At 41.2% G+C, this 15,551-nt stretch overlaps 1 long non-coding RNA gene and 1 pseudogene across 1 annotated transcript in view; one reads left to right on the forward strand and one right to left on the reverse strand.

Annotated features, from left to right (window-relative positions):
* Positions 1 to 15,551, forward strand: part of LOC123859427 (uncharacterized) — a 114,713-nt gene that overhangs the window by 17,094 nt on the left and 82,068 nt on the right. The window lies entirely within an intron of this gene.
* LOC123859425 (tubulin alpha-1A chain-like) lies at positions 738 to 2,302 on the reverse strand (annotated as a pseudogene).

Raw genomic sequence — 15,551 nt, forward strand, 5'->3', positions numbered from 1 at the left:
TACCTGATCTGTGTGCAGCACTTGACATTGACCTCACATCCTTCCAGCATTGTCTTGCCCTGAATTCTAGACAATGTACTCTTAATTTTTATCTTGCCATTATAGCTGCTACATCTCAGTCACCTTTATATATCTTGTAAATATTGGTGTTTCCCAGGGTTCTATCCTCACTTCCCTTCCCTCTCGTTTCCTCTTCTCTGGTGTAAACCATCCCTGGGCAGTCTTATTTATTTACATAGCTTCAGGTGCCATCTATATGCCAATAACTTCCAAACTATATTTTAAATCTAATTTTCTCTCAGGGTGCCTGGGTGGCTCAGTCGTTAAGTGTCTGCCTTCGGCTCAGGTCATGATCCCAGGGTCCTGGGATCGAGCCCCGCATTGGGCTCCCTGCTCAGCGGGAAGCCTGCTTCTCCCTCCTCCACTCCTGCTGCTTGTGTTCCCTCTCTCGCTGTGTCTCTCTCTGTCAAATAAATAAAATCTTTAAAAAAAAAATCTAATTTTCTCTTTTTCTTTTTTCCTTTTATTCATTTAAGACAAGGGGAATACTTTATTCATGCCCATCAGAGAAATGGACAGCTTGGGTCTGTAACAAAGCATTGTGTTTTAAAGCATAGGTCAGTAATTGTATATGAGAGTATACACAGCTATCCACAAATTAACAGAGCACAACTTTTCAATATTCAAAACAGAACAAGCTTCCCTGTAAAAGCAGCACCTCTGTGACATTTTTAACTTTAGTGTTCTTCTCCTCCTTCTTCACCCTCTCCTTCAACAGAATCTATACCAGCTTCCTCATAATCCTTCTCAAGGGCAGCCATGTCCTCATGGGCCTCAAAAAACTCTCCTTCCTCCATGCCCTCACCCACATAACAGTGAACAAAGGCACGTTTGGCATACATCAGGTCAAACTTGTGGTCCAGGTGAGCCCAGGCCTCAGCGATGGCTGTGGTGTTGCTCAGCATGCACACAGATCGCTGTACTTTGACCAGGTCTCCATCAGGTACTACAATAGGAGGCTGGTAATTGATGCCAACTTTGAAGCCAGTGGGGCACTGGTCCACAAACTGGATGGTACACTTGGTTTTGATGTTGGCAATGGCAGCACTGACATCTTTGGGAACCACATTGTCATGGTACAACAGGCAGAAGACATGTATTTACCATGGCAAGGGTCACATTTCACCATCTGGTTCGCTGGCTCAACAGCATGCATTGGTGATCTCTGCTACAGAAAGCTGTTCGTGGTAGGCTTTCTCAGCAGAGATGATGGGGGCATAGGTGGCCAGAGGGAAGTGGCTATGAGGATAGGGCACCAGGTTGGTCTGGAATTCTGTCAGATCAACATTTACAGCTCCCTCAAATCTGAGAGAAGCAGTGATGGAGGACACCATCTGACCTATCAACCTATTTAGGTTAGTGTAGGTTGGCATTCAATACAAAGGTTTCTACGACAGATGTCATAGATGGCCTCATTGTCTACTGCGAAGGCACAATCAGAGTGCCCCAAGGTGGTATGCGTAGTGAGGGTGGAATTTTAGGGCTCGATTACAGCTGTGGAAACTTGGAGGCCTGGGTAAATGGAGAACTCCAGCTTAGACTTCTTGCCATAATTGACAGAGAGATGTTCCATCAGCAGGGAGGTGAACCCAGAACCAGTTCCTGCTCCAAAGCTGTGGAAAACCAAGAAGCCCTGAAGACCTATGCACTGGTCAGCCAGTTTCCAAATTCAGTTCAAGACAAGGTCAGTGATCCCCTTGCCAGGTGGTGTAGTGCTCTCTGGCATAGTTGTTGGCAGCATCTTCCTTCCCTGTGATGACCTGCTCAGGGTGGAAGAGCTGGGGGTAGGGGCCAGTGCGAACTTCATCAATGACCGTGGGTTCCAGGTCTACAAACCTGGCCCTGGGCACATGCTTCCCAGCACCTGTCTCACTGAAGAAGAGGTTGAAGGAGTCATCTCCTTCCCTAATGGTCTTGTCACTTGGCATCTGGCCATTGGGCTGAATGCTATGTTCCAGGCAATAGAGCTCCCAGCAGGCATTGCCAATCTGGACACCAGCCTGGTCAGCATGGATGGAAATGCATTCATACATGGTTGCTGCTTTGTGGCAGCCAAGCAGATGGCGGAGAGGAAGAGGAGAGTTCATTGCTTCTTACAGCATGACTCTTAGGGGATCATTGTAAGAGAAACTGTCAAGTACCAGATTCTTAAAAGGACCTAATTGTCTGCTAGACATTTCTTCTTTGGTATTCTATAAACCCCTGAAGCTGGACATGTCCAAAAATAAAACTCAACATTTTCTTCCCACCTGAATCTGTTTCTTTTCTTGCCTTGCCAATCTCAGTGACTGGAGATACCAGTGGCACCAAAAATTAGGTGCCACACTCACTCACCTACAGCTTCAACCCCATTAGGGTGACAAATTCATTCCCATTTTCCCAGGGCTTTCTTGGTGTTAGTATGAAAAATTCCATATCCATAGGACTCCCACAGGTCTGTAAAAACTGGAATGGCTTGCCTGGAACATTCTTAATTTTGAAACTCAAAGTCTCATGTCTTGGGAACCTCTTTAGTCCTGGGCAAACCATAAGGTTGATAATCCTTTTGCCTACATCCAATCAATCATCAAGACCTACTGATTCTAACTTTTTAATGTGTCTAGATTGTCCAGTTCTCCTCATCTTCACTGTTACTCTAACCATCATAGGTCATTAACATATCTTGCCTCGATTGCTGCAAGGCTTTGCAACTCTCCTTTGTCTCTACCATTGCTTCCTCCAACCCATTTTCTGAATTGCTGCTAGAGTCATCTTTTTTTTTCTTCTTCTTCTTTTTTTTATTCTTATGTTAATCCCCATACATTACATCATTAGTTTTAGATGTAGTGTTCCATGATTCATTGTTTGTGCATATCACCCAGTGCTCCATGCAGAATGTGCCCTCCTCAATACCCACCATCAGGCTAACCCATCCTCCCACTCCCCTCTAGAACCCTCAGTTTGTTTTTCAGAGTCCATCGTCTCTCATGGTTCATCTACCCCTCCGATTTCCCCCGCTTCATTCTTCCTCTCCCGCTACCTTCTTCTTCTTCTTCCTTTTTTTTTTCTTAACATATATTGCATTATTTGTTTCAGAGGTACAGATCTGAGATTCAACAGTCTTGCACAATTCACAGCGCTTACCAGAGCACATACCCTCCCCAGTGTCTATCACCCAGTCATCCCATCCCTCCCACCCCACCCCCCACTCCAGCAACCCTCAGTTTGTTTCCTGCGATTAAGAATTCCTCATATCAGTGAGATCATATGATACATGTCTTTTTCTGTTTGACTTATTTCGCTCAACATAATACCCTCCAGTTCCATCCACGTCGTTGCAAATGGCAAGATCTCATTCCTTTTGATGGCTGCATAATATTCCATTGTATATATATACCACATCATCTTTATCCATTCATCTGTCGATGGACATCTTGGCTCTTTCCACAGTTTGGCTATTGTGGACATTGCTGCTATAAACATCGGGGTGCACGTACCCTTTCGGATCCCTACTTTTCTATCTTTGGGGTAAATACCCAGTAGTGCAATTGCTGGGTCATAGGGTAGTTCTATTTTCAACTTTTTGAGGAACCCCCATACTGTTTTCCAGAGTGGCTGCACCAGCTTGCATTCCCACCGACAGTGTAGGAGGGTTCCCCTTTCTCCGCATCCCCGCCAACATCTGTTGTTTCCTGACTTGTTAATTTTAGCCATTCTGACTGGTGTGAGGTGCTATCTCATTGAGGTTTTGATTTGGATTTCCCTGATGCCGAGCGATATTGAGCACTCTTTCATGTGTCTGTTGGCCATTTGGATGTCTTCTTTGGAAAAATGTCTGTTCATGTCTTCTGCCCATTTCTTGATTGGATTCTTTGTTCTTGGGTGTTGAGTTTGATGAGTTCTTTATAGATTTTGGATACTAGCCCTTTATCTGATATGTCATTTGCAAATATCTTCTCCCATTCTGTTGGTTGTCTTTTGGTTTTGTTGACTGTTTCCTTTGCTTTGCAAAAGCTTTTATCTTGATGAAGTCCCAATAGTTCATTTTTGCCCTTGCTTCCCTTGCCTTTGGCGATGTTTCTAGGAAGAAGTTGCTTCAGCTGAGGTCAAAAAGGTTGCTGCCTGTGTTCTCCTTTAGGATGTTGATGGACTCCTGTCTCACATTGAGGTCTTTCAACCATTTGGAGTCTATTTTTGTGTGTGGTGTAAGGAAATGGTCCAGTTTCATTCTTCCGCATGTGGCTGTCCAATTTTCCCAACACCATTTGTTGAAGAGATTGTCTTTTTTCCATTGGACATTCTTTCCTGCTTTGTCAAAGATGAGTTGACCATAGAGTTGAGGGTCCATTTCTGGGCTCTCTATTCTGTTCCATTGATCTATGTGTCTGTTTTTGTGCCAGTACCATGCTGTCTTGATGATGACAGCTTTGTAATAGAGCTTGAAGTCCGGAATTGTGATGCCACCAGCTTTGCTTTTCTTTTTCAACATTCCTCTGGCTATGCGGCGTCTTTTCTGTTTCCATACAAATTTTAGGATTATTTGTTCCATTTCTTTGAAAAAAGTGGATGGTATTTTGATGGGGATTGCATTGAATGTGTAGATTGCTCTAGGTAGCATTGACATCTTCACAATATTTGTTCTTCCAATCCATGAGCATGGAACGTTTTTCCATTTCTTTGTGTCTTCCTCAATTTCTTTCATGAGTATTTTATAGTTTTCTGAGTACAGATCCTTTGTCTCTTTGGTTAGATTTATTCCTAGGTATCTTATGGTTTTGGATGCAATTGTAAATGGGATCGACTCCTTAATTTCTCTTTCTTCTGTCTTGTTGGTGTATAGGAATGCCATTGATTTCTGTGCATTGATTTTATATCCTGCCACTTTACTGAATTCCTGTATGAGTTCTAGCAGTTTTGGGGTGGAGTCTTTGGGGCTTTCCACATAAAGTATCATCTCATCTGCAAAGAGTGAGAGTTTGACTTCTTCTTTGCTGATTTGGATGCCTTTTATTTCTTTTTGTTGTCTGATTGCTGTGGCTAGGACTTCCAATACTTAGAGTCATCTTTTTAAACTATAACCCTGATTGTATCATTTTTCTTCTTAAATCTTTGTAACTGTTCTTTATTTGCCCTAAGATAAGGGGCATACTTTTTTTTTTTTTTTTAAGTAGTCTCCATGCCCAGCATGGAGCCAGCACAGGGCCTGAACTCACAACCCTGAGATCAAGACCTGAGCTGAGATCAAGAGTCGGATGCTTAACCGACTGAGCCACCCTGGTGCCCCAAGGGGCATACATTTTAAAATGGCACACATGACCTGTCATGAAATCATCCTGCTGCTTCTTCCAGGCTCATCCCTTCTCACGTTCCCCTTACACTGCATATAAGCCCAGATGCCAGCTGTCTCCTCTACGAAAGCAACCCTTGTTTTTATTTTACACCCGCATGGACATAGAGCTTTTGCATATCTTCACATTCTCCATCTTGAGCCCACTTCTACAAAAGTCTTGGTAAGAAATACAGAATTCACAGAGAAGACGAAAGGGCTTTTCTAGCATGTGTGGTATAGCAACAACCCCCCAACTCACTATTTGACATTTCTTCCCCAGAGTTCCTTCTCAGCTCTAACACTCCTAGGATTTTTTTTCCCTTTGTCTCTACTTTTCCTCCAAGGTATATAGCCTTCCTGGATCTATACGCCCTCTTCTTGTGTCCCTGCACCAAGCTCTTTACACTCATCTCTTTATTATCCTGAATGATTTGGCTTTGCCCCAGCTCCTGTTTATAAATATACATTCCCAGCTCCATCCAAGGGTTCAACAAAACAAAGTGTCCTTCTATTTTGAGATTTCATTCTTGCTTAGTGCCATCATTTTTAGCTTGAATATGTCCCTTGGGGTCTTACCTCTCATTCCAAGTAGCTTGTTAAAATATTTCTTGAAAATAATGGTGTTACCCTCCTGGAGAAATTGTTCTACCAGCTGCTAAGACAGTAAAAGTTTCTTCCTTTTGTCATCTGTGTTTCAGCTATTCTGGTTTCCCTACAATTTTCATAATTTTTTTTGTTCTCTCCTAGTATGTCTTTGTATAAGGGGCTAAATCACCTGGGATACTTTACCACGATTTACCTTAAAAAAAACAAAAAAAACCCCCAAAACCAAGAAAAGTTTGACTGACTAATAAATATACCTAAAGTTATAATATTTTTATGTCCCCTTGCCAAAATTCGTCTTCAGCATCATGAAGGATGGACTGCTTTTATAAATGGAACCAGTGTTAGATGTAGTTCATAGGGCTTGATTTGAACAAAGAAATTCCTAATTATATCATGACTCATTTTAGCATTTTTAATCATCGTGGCATGATGAAATTCACTGCATTGGTCTCTAGGGGATTAGGAAGAAAACTAATTTCAGTTTTTGAAAGTCATTTTCGAGACCTCCAAAGAAGGCTTATAGAAGACATGAAAGGGGCCTAAGAATTACATAGTTCTCAGTCTGAGTCTGAGAATTAGTACAATTAATCAAAACTGCAATCCACATTTCCTTAGAAAACAACAATATGCAAAACACATGGCCGTTGTGTGCCGTCCAAGCAACCATGTACGTTTACAGGTAGGTTATATTCAATTAACCTAGTTTATTTTCTTGATAACATCATTGAATATATCTTCATTTTTACTAATGCAAAGATTGCAGTAGAATAACTTTATGTTGTATATGGAGAGTCACACTACTTGGGTTTCTCAGTGGCTTTCCTTAGTGCTAGAGCCCCTGAGCTTCAAAGACTTGAGGGATGTGGATTAACAAAACAAATACAGAGTTGGAGTTCACAAACCCAGACTTCCAAATATACAGCTATATTTTCTTAAGTCATTTTGAACTCTCTGCATTCTCTTTTTAAACAATCTTTATACCCACATTTTATTTTATTTTATTATTTTATTTATTTTTTAGAAGACTTTTATTTTTAATAATCTCCACACCAAACAAGAGCCACATGCTCTTCCGACTGAGCCAGTCAGGTGTCCCTACACTCACTTATTATTATTATTATTTTTTTTTTTGGTGCAAAAAGATGGTTTTATTAAAGCCCGGGAACACGACCTGTGGGCAGAAAGAGCTACTGCACTGGGGTGTGAGGAAGGGCTGATTTAAACTATGGGGTTGAGGGAGATAAAGATAAAGGGAGGTGTCCAAAAGGACTTTCATAAACTAAAGAAGACCCTCAGGATACTGGAGGCCTTGCGATTATCAAGCTAAAGTTGTTTTTCCCTCTGGAAAAGCATTCACATTAAGATAGTTGGAAGTTTCCTGGAGGAATGTCACACGTATCCCACCCAGGAGTGGGGAGGGGGTTTGCCAGGTGTCAGCTTGTGCTTTGTCCTCAGTTTGCCTTCTGCTCCCTCAACATTTCTCCTCTGAACAATTTTGACTCTTAATTCTTTAAGGTTGGGGAATGCAGAGGGTCTTATCTTCCGTAACCTCTTCCTGCTGAATAGGGGCGAAGAGATGTCCCTACCTATGGGTCAATATTGGTCAGTTGGGGAATATATATGGGCCTTATGAAAGGCAGAGGCAGCTGAATCCAACACGGTCAACATATATGAACTTCCTTGAGTAGATAGGATCATCTGTCGTAGTGAAGTGATTGTATTGATGGTCTTGGCACCAAGCAGAGAGACACTTCATCATTGTTTGAAGAGGAGTTTGAGATCTACAGGTTCACAGGAGTAAGAAGACACATTAGTTTGCTCATTGGTTTCCTGAGACACTGGTGGGGAAATCTGAAGTGGGCAGTGTTAAGTCCAGGGGGTGCTTTTCTTCCTCCTTGACAGCAAGGGAAGAAGCCATGGTGCCTGAGGCACCAAGGATGGTATCCTACACTTACATTTTACAAGAGAGATCTTCCCTTGTTTTCTTTCTCACTGCTGGAGGAGAGGTGGGTGGGGGGATGGGGTAATTGGGGGATGGGCATTAAGGAGGGCACGTGATGTGATGAGCACTGGATGTTAATATGCAATTGATGAATTACTGGACTCTACATCTGAAACTAAGGATGTACATGGTGGCTAATTGAATTTAAATAAAAAAAAGAAAGGTAAGATAAAGTAACAGGTGTGAAAATACTTTGAACATGAAAAAAGCTTTCCAATAGTAGATGGGCCTGTCATCTTTTAAATTTGCAAAGGGCAAGAATGAGGAGATTCACTGTACTAATCTATTCATCCTTCCCACTATTCAACCATCCATCTGTCTTACCCTCCTTCTTTCAACAAGTATTTATCAAGTACTTAATGTTTGCATATAACAGTTATGATCCCTGTGCCTCATGAAACTTACACTCTTGTGTAAATAGTATGTAGACAAATTAATTTCAGTTTGATAAAGGCTATACTTGAGAAGGGAACTTTGGGATGGTTGGATCAAGAAGGGTTGTGGTTGGGGAAGGTTTTCCACAAAAATGATGACTAGATTGAGAGCTGATCTTTTAGCTCTCATGAGAAAGTAATATGGGAAATGTTGTTAAGCATCATGGGAGGTATGGGTAATAGCAGGACAAAGAGAGGTGATAGAATGTTCCAAGTAGAAAGAACACAATGTGCAAAGGCCCTGAGGCAAGAGTGAGTGTAGTTCAACAAAAATTTCAAGGTAGCTGCTCTGCCAGGTGAGAAATCTTCATTTGAATTATTTATGAACAGTGTAGTAGCTAGTTCTGTAGAATATCTGATGTGTGAAAGGTGTGTGCTTTATCCATTTGCAGCTGTTCTTTGGCCTCAAGTCTTAGATTGAATTGTACTACCCCTGGCAGCTCTCTTTGTCTTTTTTTTTTTTTTTCCTTTCCCCAACCTCTGGAATGTAGATTGCTAAGACTCTAAAGCTTCCGGCTTTTAAGACATGACACTTAGAATCGAAACCCTGCAATTGTCAGAGGACTCAATAAAAAAAAAAAATCTTCCCATCTCTTCTCATTCTGAAGAGGAGGAAACTGGGTTGCAGAGAGGCAAGTAACCTTTCCTTAGGTTCCCCAGCTATTATGTCGCAGCTGCTAAAGCAAATACAGGCTAGGCCTGGGGTAACAGTGGTCTCCACATATTAGAATCAGGAACAACATGACCACTGCTACACATGAAGATCAAGAACAACCACACGGGCTGACTACTACCTTTAACAATACAGGATAACAAGGCTACTCAAATTCTTATCATGGACAAAGAGCATATTCTTTGTCTCATTTGATGGATCAAGTCTTCTAGTCTGAAAACATTGCCAAGATTAACTGCCATGGCTCTTTCCTAAAATCATATCATTAGAGTAGTGAGTCTTCAAAGCATGAATTGTTTCCTAGCGTTCCCTTGAAGTTGACAGCTAGTGGAGCACAAAACAGGGTGCTAGGCAATGGCTGGAAACCTGGAACTGCGAAATAAGAAAAAGGCAAATGAAGTGGAAGTTTAAGAAACCCCAATACAAACTTCCGTTTACCTGGGGCTGACAGTTCATGATTCCTAGGGAAATTGAGTAAACATAATCAGAATAATTGCTAAACATCTCCAGTCTTGACCAACGATTAAGCACAAGGATGACAAAGCACAGGAAAACAGTCCCTCTGATTATTTGAATATGTGTGTGGTTAGGTATGGTGAAGAGAAGCTGGTCTGTCCCGTGTGAAGGTAGCAGCACTATTTCTTAAGTCTAAGAGAGGTATATCACACCAAGAAACATTAATGATTCCAATCTCTTCACACACACTTCCCCTAGAAAATATACATCAGGCAGCAGCAAAACGTCTGTTGTAATTGTTTTCCTGCCACAGGAAACTTTGCAGATGATGTCCTAACCCTTGAGTGAAATCAAAAGGGAACTCTCTCTCTCTTTTTTTTTTTTTTTTTTAAGATTTTATTTATTTATTTGACAGAGAGAGACACAGCGAGACAGGGAACACAAGCAGGGGGAGTGGGAGAGGGAGAAGCAGGCTTCCCGCGGAGCAGGGAGCCCGATGTGGGGCTCGATCCCAGGACCCTGGGATCATGACCTGAGCCGAAGGCAGATGCTTAATGACTGAGCCACACAGGCGCCCCAGGGAACCCTCTCTTATCAGAACTTTTTCTACCATAAACCTTTCTGTATCTTTTAGGAAACTTTCAGTTGCAAGGGAACAGAATACCTAACCCAAATTTGTGTAAACTTCACCTTGATTGGTTTATATATTTAAAGGGCCAGAGGTAGGACTTGTCATAGACACAGTTTGATCTGGGGTATCAAATGATGGTTTTCTTATCACCTCTCAACTTTTTATTCCTTTGTGTGCCAGCTTCATCTTTGGGCTGCTTCTTTACCAAGACGAGATGGTGGCAGCATTCCTGAGCTGCATATTTTCAGCTACAAAATCCAGTGAACAGTGAAAGCTTATCTTTCTCAGAGATAATCACCATGGCCAGGGAGCTGGGGTTGTGAGATTTCACTTAAGTTAATCAAAGTCCTCCATGCAGGTGACGAGTGGGATCATTCCCACCCGATGGAGCTGGCAGAGAATTGGGAATGGGAGGATTTCCCCAAAGAGAGTTCTGCTACAAGATGCTAAAGAACAAAGAAAAGATTTTTGCTCCCTGGGAGTTTTTTCTTCTTTTTTGGCATTCCACCTGAAAGGACTCTCAGTAAAATTTAGCTTCTGTATTTGTTAGAATATAGCCTTAGGTGTGTGAAATAGGGACTCAAAATAACAGTATATTAAAGAAGAATGAAGGTTACTTCCACTCTCATTTAAAGTCTGAGATGCTGTGGTGTCTCTGCACTGTAAAACTCTAAAGGACCAGGCTCCTGACTTGCTTTGTCATCTCCAGCATGTGGCTTCCATCCCTATGGTCCAACGTGGATCACTATTATTATGTCCCAGTGCCAACCTGACAGGGGTAAAGAAGGGGAGGATATGTCTCTTCCCTTTAATTCAGAGTTTCTCAACGTTGGCACTATTGACATTTTGGGCAAGATTATTCTTTGTTGGAAGGGAGGATGTCCTGTGCGTTGTAGGATGTTTAGCAACATCCCTGGCCTCTACCCACTAGATGCCAGTAGCATCTTCCCCCCCCACCCCCAGCTGTGACAACCAAAATAACTCTAGATTTGCCAAATATTCCCTGGGGGTGCATATTTTACTTCTGCTCACATTCTTTGGCTAGAATTGAGTTATATGGTCATTCATAACTGCAAGGGAGACAGGGAAGTGTGGTCCTTTTCTTTCTTCCTTGATGGCTATGTGCCATCAAAAATGGGACCACTGACATTTCCTGTCAGTGTTCAAGTGTAAATATGCCATTTTCTGTTAACATCAATCGAGGGGCACAATATGATAATGGAGAATAATTATTGAACTTTTGACTTTATCCACTTCTAGGAATCCACAAAAATTCCCTGAAATATTTCTGAAACTCCTTAGGATGCATTTCTTAATTGTGAACATTCTTTCAGACTGTGACAATGGGAACTTGAAATGCATGAAATTATATGCAGCTGTCTGCATATAATATTTTCACTGATGTCCATTTTGACGGCACTGAGGTCTGTGTCATATGCAATTTCTAGTAACTCTCAAAGCTTTCTCTGCAAAGCTATTGGTGCACCCTTATGCCTGCCATCACTGTTGAATCCATTGGCATCAACTAAAGAGAGCTACCAGCCATCCTACTGCATCACAAATCTCTTCCCACCTCCAGTCTTTGGTCTTGATGATGTACTGATGAGGGCTTCCAACGTGTTATAGACATTTCAGTAAATCTGACTTTTTGACTTGGCTTCTTCTCTTCTTAGGACTCACAGAAAGACTGTGAGCGTTGGAATGGAAGACGATTCTGAGTAACACAAATCTTGATGTTCTCAAAATCATTCTTCCATTCTGATGACTGAAACATTGTTATTAAATCAAGCTTATATGTTTAACACTTAGCAAAACTATTTCTCAGTTTCATATGTAAAGGGGTTTCATATATAATGTCCCCTAAGTTTTCCTGACCAGCCCAAACATGTGAAGATCCAGTTTGGGCTCAAACTGGAACCCTTTGCTATTTATTGATTCAGTCACACATTTCAATCATTCATTATTTTCATTTAGTTATTCAATCAATACATTTCTTGAATGTCTGCTACCTAAAGGTATGTTCTGGGTCTTAGAGTTACACTGTGAGCACCTCTGACATGTCCCTTACTTACATGATCTAACAGGTACTATGGTGACAACTCCCTCCTCCTCCACATTATCAATTTGTGAATTGTATACTTTGTGTGTTCTTTCGTCGGAAGTTCTTTTTTTTTTTTTTTAAAGATTTTATTTATTTATTTGAGACAGAATGAGAGAGAGCACATGAGAGGGAGGAGGGTCAGAGGGCGAAGCAGACTCCCTGCCGAGCAGGGAGCCCGATGCGGGACTCGATCCCGGGACTCCAGGATCATGACCTGAGCCGAAGGCAGTTGCTTAACCAACTGAGCCACCCAGGCGCCCTCGTCGGAAGTTCTTAAGTTAGATCAGAGTCTTTCTGCTACCAGGTGCTGCCAGTGGTGTGTACTCAGGCAACTCAATATTTGTGTAGGTCAGTCTTAGTGGTGAAGATTTTTCTGAGATGAAATGTAGAAGTTCTTCAGTCACACACTCTCAAGTTAAGCAGGATGCTTGAGTTGTCAGGAATCTTGGATTGTCTAGTATTCACTGAATCTAGTTCTTTTTCTGCACAAGCTTTAGTCAGACTGAGGGGTAACTACATTGTAATGTGTGATTCGCTCTGCAAGTGTTCATCATCTGAAATGCTTTTTATTTTTTAGAATTGTTTAAAAAGTTTTATTGTGATAAAATATGCATAAGATTTATCATTTTAACCATTTTTAAGTGTACATTGATTACATTCACACTGTTGCTCGGTCGTCACCACCATCCATCGCCAGAGTTTTGCATCTCCGTAACGGAAACTCTGTACCCATTGAACAATAACTACCCATCACTCTTTCAATCCAGCCCTTGGCGACCACCATTTTACTTTCTGTCTTTATGAATCTAGGGACCTCCTACGTGTGGAATCATATGGGCCTTTTATGACTGGCTTATTTCCCTCAGCATAATGTCTTCAAGGCTCACCCACATTGTAGCATGTGTCAGGATGTCCTTCCTTTTTAAGGGAATAATATTCTATTGTATGTATAGCCTACATTTTGTTTAGCCATTCATTCATTGATGGACTGAAATGCTTTTCTTCTGCTTTTTAGGTGGAATCTCATCTTGAATTCTAAATTCTGTGCGCCCTCTAAATCTTGCACTGGTAAATGTAAACACTTTAGGGCATTTAATTCTGTGGCATTAATGAACAAGCTATAAAATCTGCAATTGTCATTCAAAAGGAAAATGTAATTTTACAAGAAATCAAGTTACTGCCACCTTTTTATTAGCAGTAGAAGCCCCAAGACGAGATTATGAAATTACTGTTTTATGAAAAAAATTAGTTTAGAAATTTAGCAGTCTTAATGCCATTAAGTGTATTTAAAAATAATGAAAAGTCTTTCTCCGATGTGTCTGCACTGACCAGTATGAGAGCCACCAGCCAAATGCAGGCTTTAAAATTTAAATTAATTAAAATTAAATGGGATAAAAATTCAGTTCCTCAGTCACACTAGCCACCTTTCAAACGCTCCACCGCCATTGTTAGGGGCTACTGTATTGAACAGTACGGACATAGAATGTTTCTGTCATCCCAGAAAATTCTATTCTACAATGCTGATTGTGGTAGCTGGGATTTTCTCCCCCAAAGTCACTAGAGATCATTTAAACTTCATAAAATTCATTGCTGCCTTACAGAGTGCAATATTCTGAATGCTTCTTGGTTTTGCCAGCCTGCAGTCTGTAGTGGAAGGACAGGACTTAATCCTCTATGAAGCGTAAGAATGCATCGATATAGTCTGGGTGGTTGCTAGTCACTCAGTCACATGGGCACATAGAACCCAGAATGCACAGAGGAAAGGGGAAAGGTAAAGCTCCAGTAAGGGTGAAAGAGGCAGGAAATGAAGGAGTAATTTCTTTGTAACACAGTAGCATTTTAAGTTTTTATGGTTTTGGAAATTTAGTTTGTAGCCTCTCAACCTCCAAGTAGTAAAAATGCACATAGATGGAAACCTTTAATAAATAATACATTTGGACCTAATGCCTCTTAATTCTTAGGCTAGGATACCTGGAAATCTATTGTAGAGAGAATTCTCATGGGGATAGTAAATAGGCCCTGATTATGACAAAGGCAGACTGCTTTAGACTTTGCCTCTTCTTCAGAGAGGGGATTTTCAACCTCTCTTTGCAACTGAGATATCCTGGTAGTAATGGTTTATTTATAATTATTTTGTTATTCTCTTGGTATGACATCATGTGCTCTTAAAACGGAGCAAATAAGTTTCATTTTCAGGGTCTTGATATCCCTTTAACTCATTAGACAGAGGCTTTTTTTTTTTTTTTTTTTTTGGTAACTAGCTGTATACCCAGAGTGTAGCATAATCCTTGCATATAGTTGGTGCTCAACAATTGTTGAATGAATGAATGAATATGAACATCTAGAAGTTCTGGAAGGCTGGGGTTGGGAATCATCCCTTTAGGAAAATTGATTTTCCCTGAAAGAGACTATTGAACCTATTCATCAACAGGCTTGTGGGGTCCTTCTTCAATTAACAAGGAAGGGACAGAGGATAGTGGGGAATCTGTTAGCCATAATATAAGATGGCTTGGGTTCCGGGTCTACCTCAGCCTCTCATTAGCCATGTGAACTTGACCATATTAACCTCTCAAAGCTGTTTCCACATTGGAGCACGATAATAACTATATGGTAGGATTTCTGTGAGAATCAAATCAGATACACAAACTATTTAGCAAAGTGCTTGACACATATTTAGCTCTCAGGACATGTTAACTTAAAAAGAGGACACTTTAAGCATGGGAGAATCTAGCCTTGGGCTAAAAGTAGGAGAAGGAAAGAGAGAGTGTGTTATGGGAATCTAGAAGAAAGAGAGGGAGCTGGTGACATGCTCCACAGAATCTAGAATAAAGGAGATGAGAGGCGGTACAGCTTTGGCTGCTGGAAATATCACTGCTGCAGAGGAACTCGTGTTCTGGATACCTACTGGGTACTTGACGGGCCGAACACATGCCAGCCTCTAGGCCTTTGTGTTTCTTGGTCTCTGTTTGAAAGTGCCTTCCTCCAGATATCTGCAATTTCACTCCCTCAGTTCATTCAGGACTTTGCTCAGATGATGCTCCTCTCTGCTGAGCCATTGAAGAGCTTCCACCTAACCTCCTAATGGCCTATCTTCAATTATAATGATAATTACACACTCTACTTCTCCTTATGAACACTTTCACTATTGACACTATTTTTTATATCTTTTTCACCCACTATATTCTAATTACATGTGTGTAGGGACTGTCTTTTTGTTGTTTCTGCTCACTGTATTTTGAATAGTGCTTGTTCATAATAGACTCACAATGAATTGTTTTTT

Source organism: Mirounga angustirostris, unplaced genomic scaffold (genome assembly GCF_029215605.1).
Source record: "Mirounga angustirostris isolate CCGP_5_RB_7025 unplaced genomic scaffold, mMirAng1.0.hap1 SCAF_4, whole genome shotgun sequence".
Lineage (NCBI taxonomy): Eukaryota > Metazoa > Chordata > Mammalia > Carnivora > Phocidae > Mirounga > Mirounga angustirostris.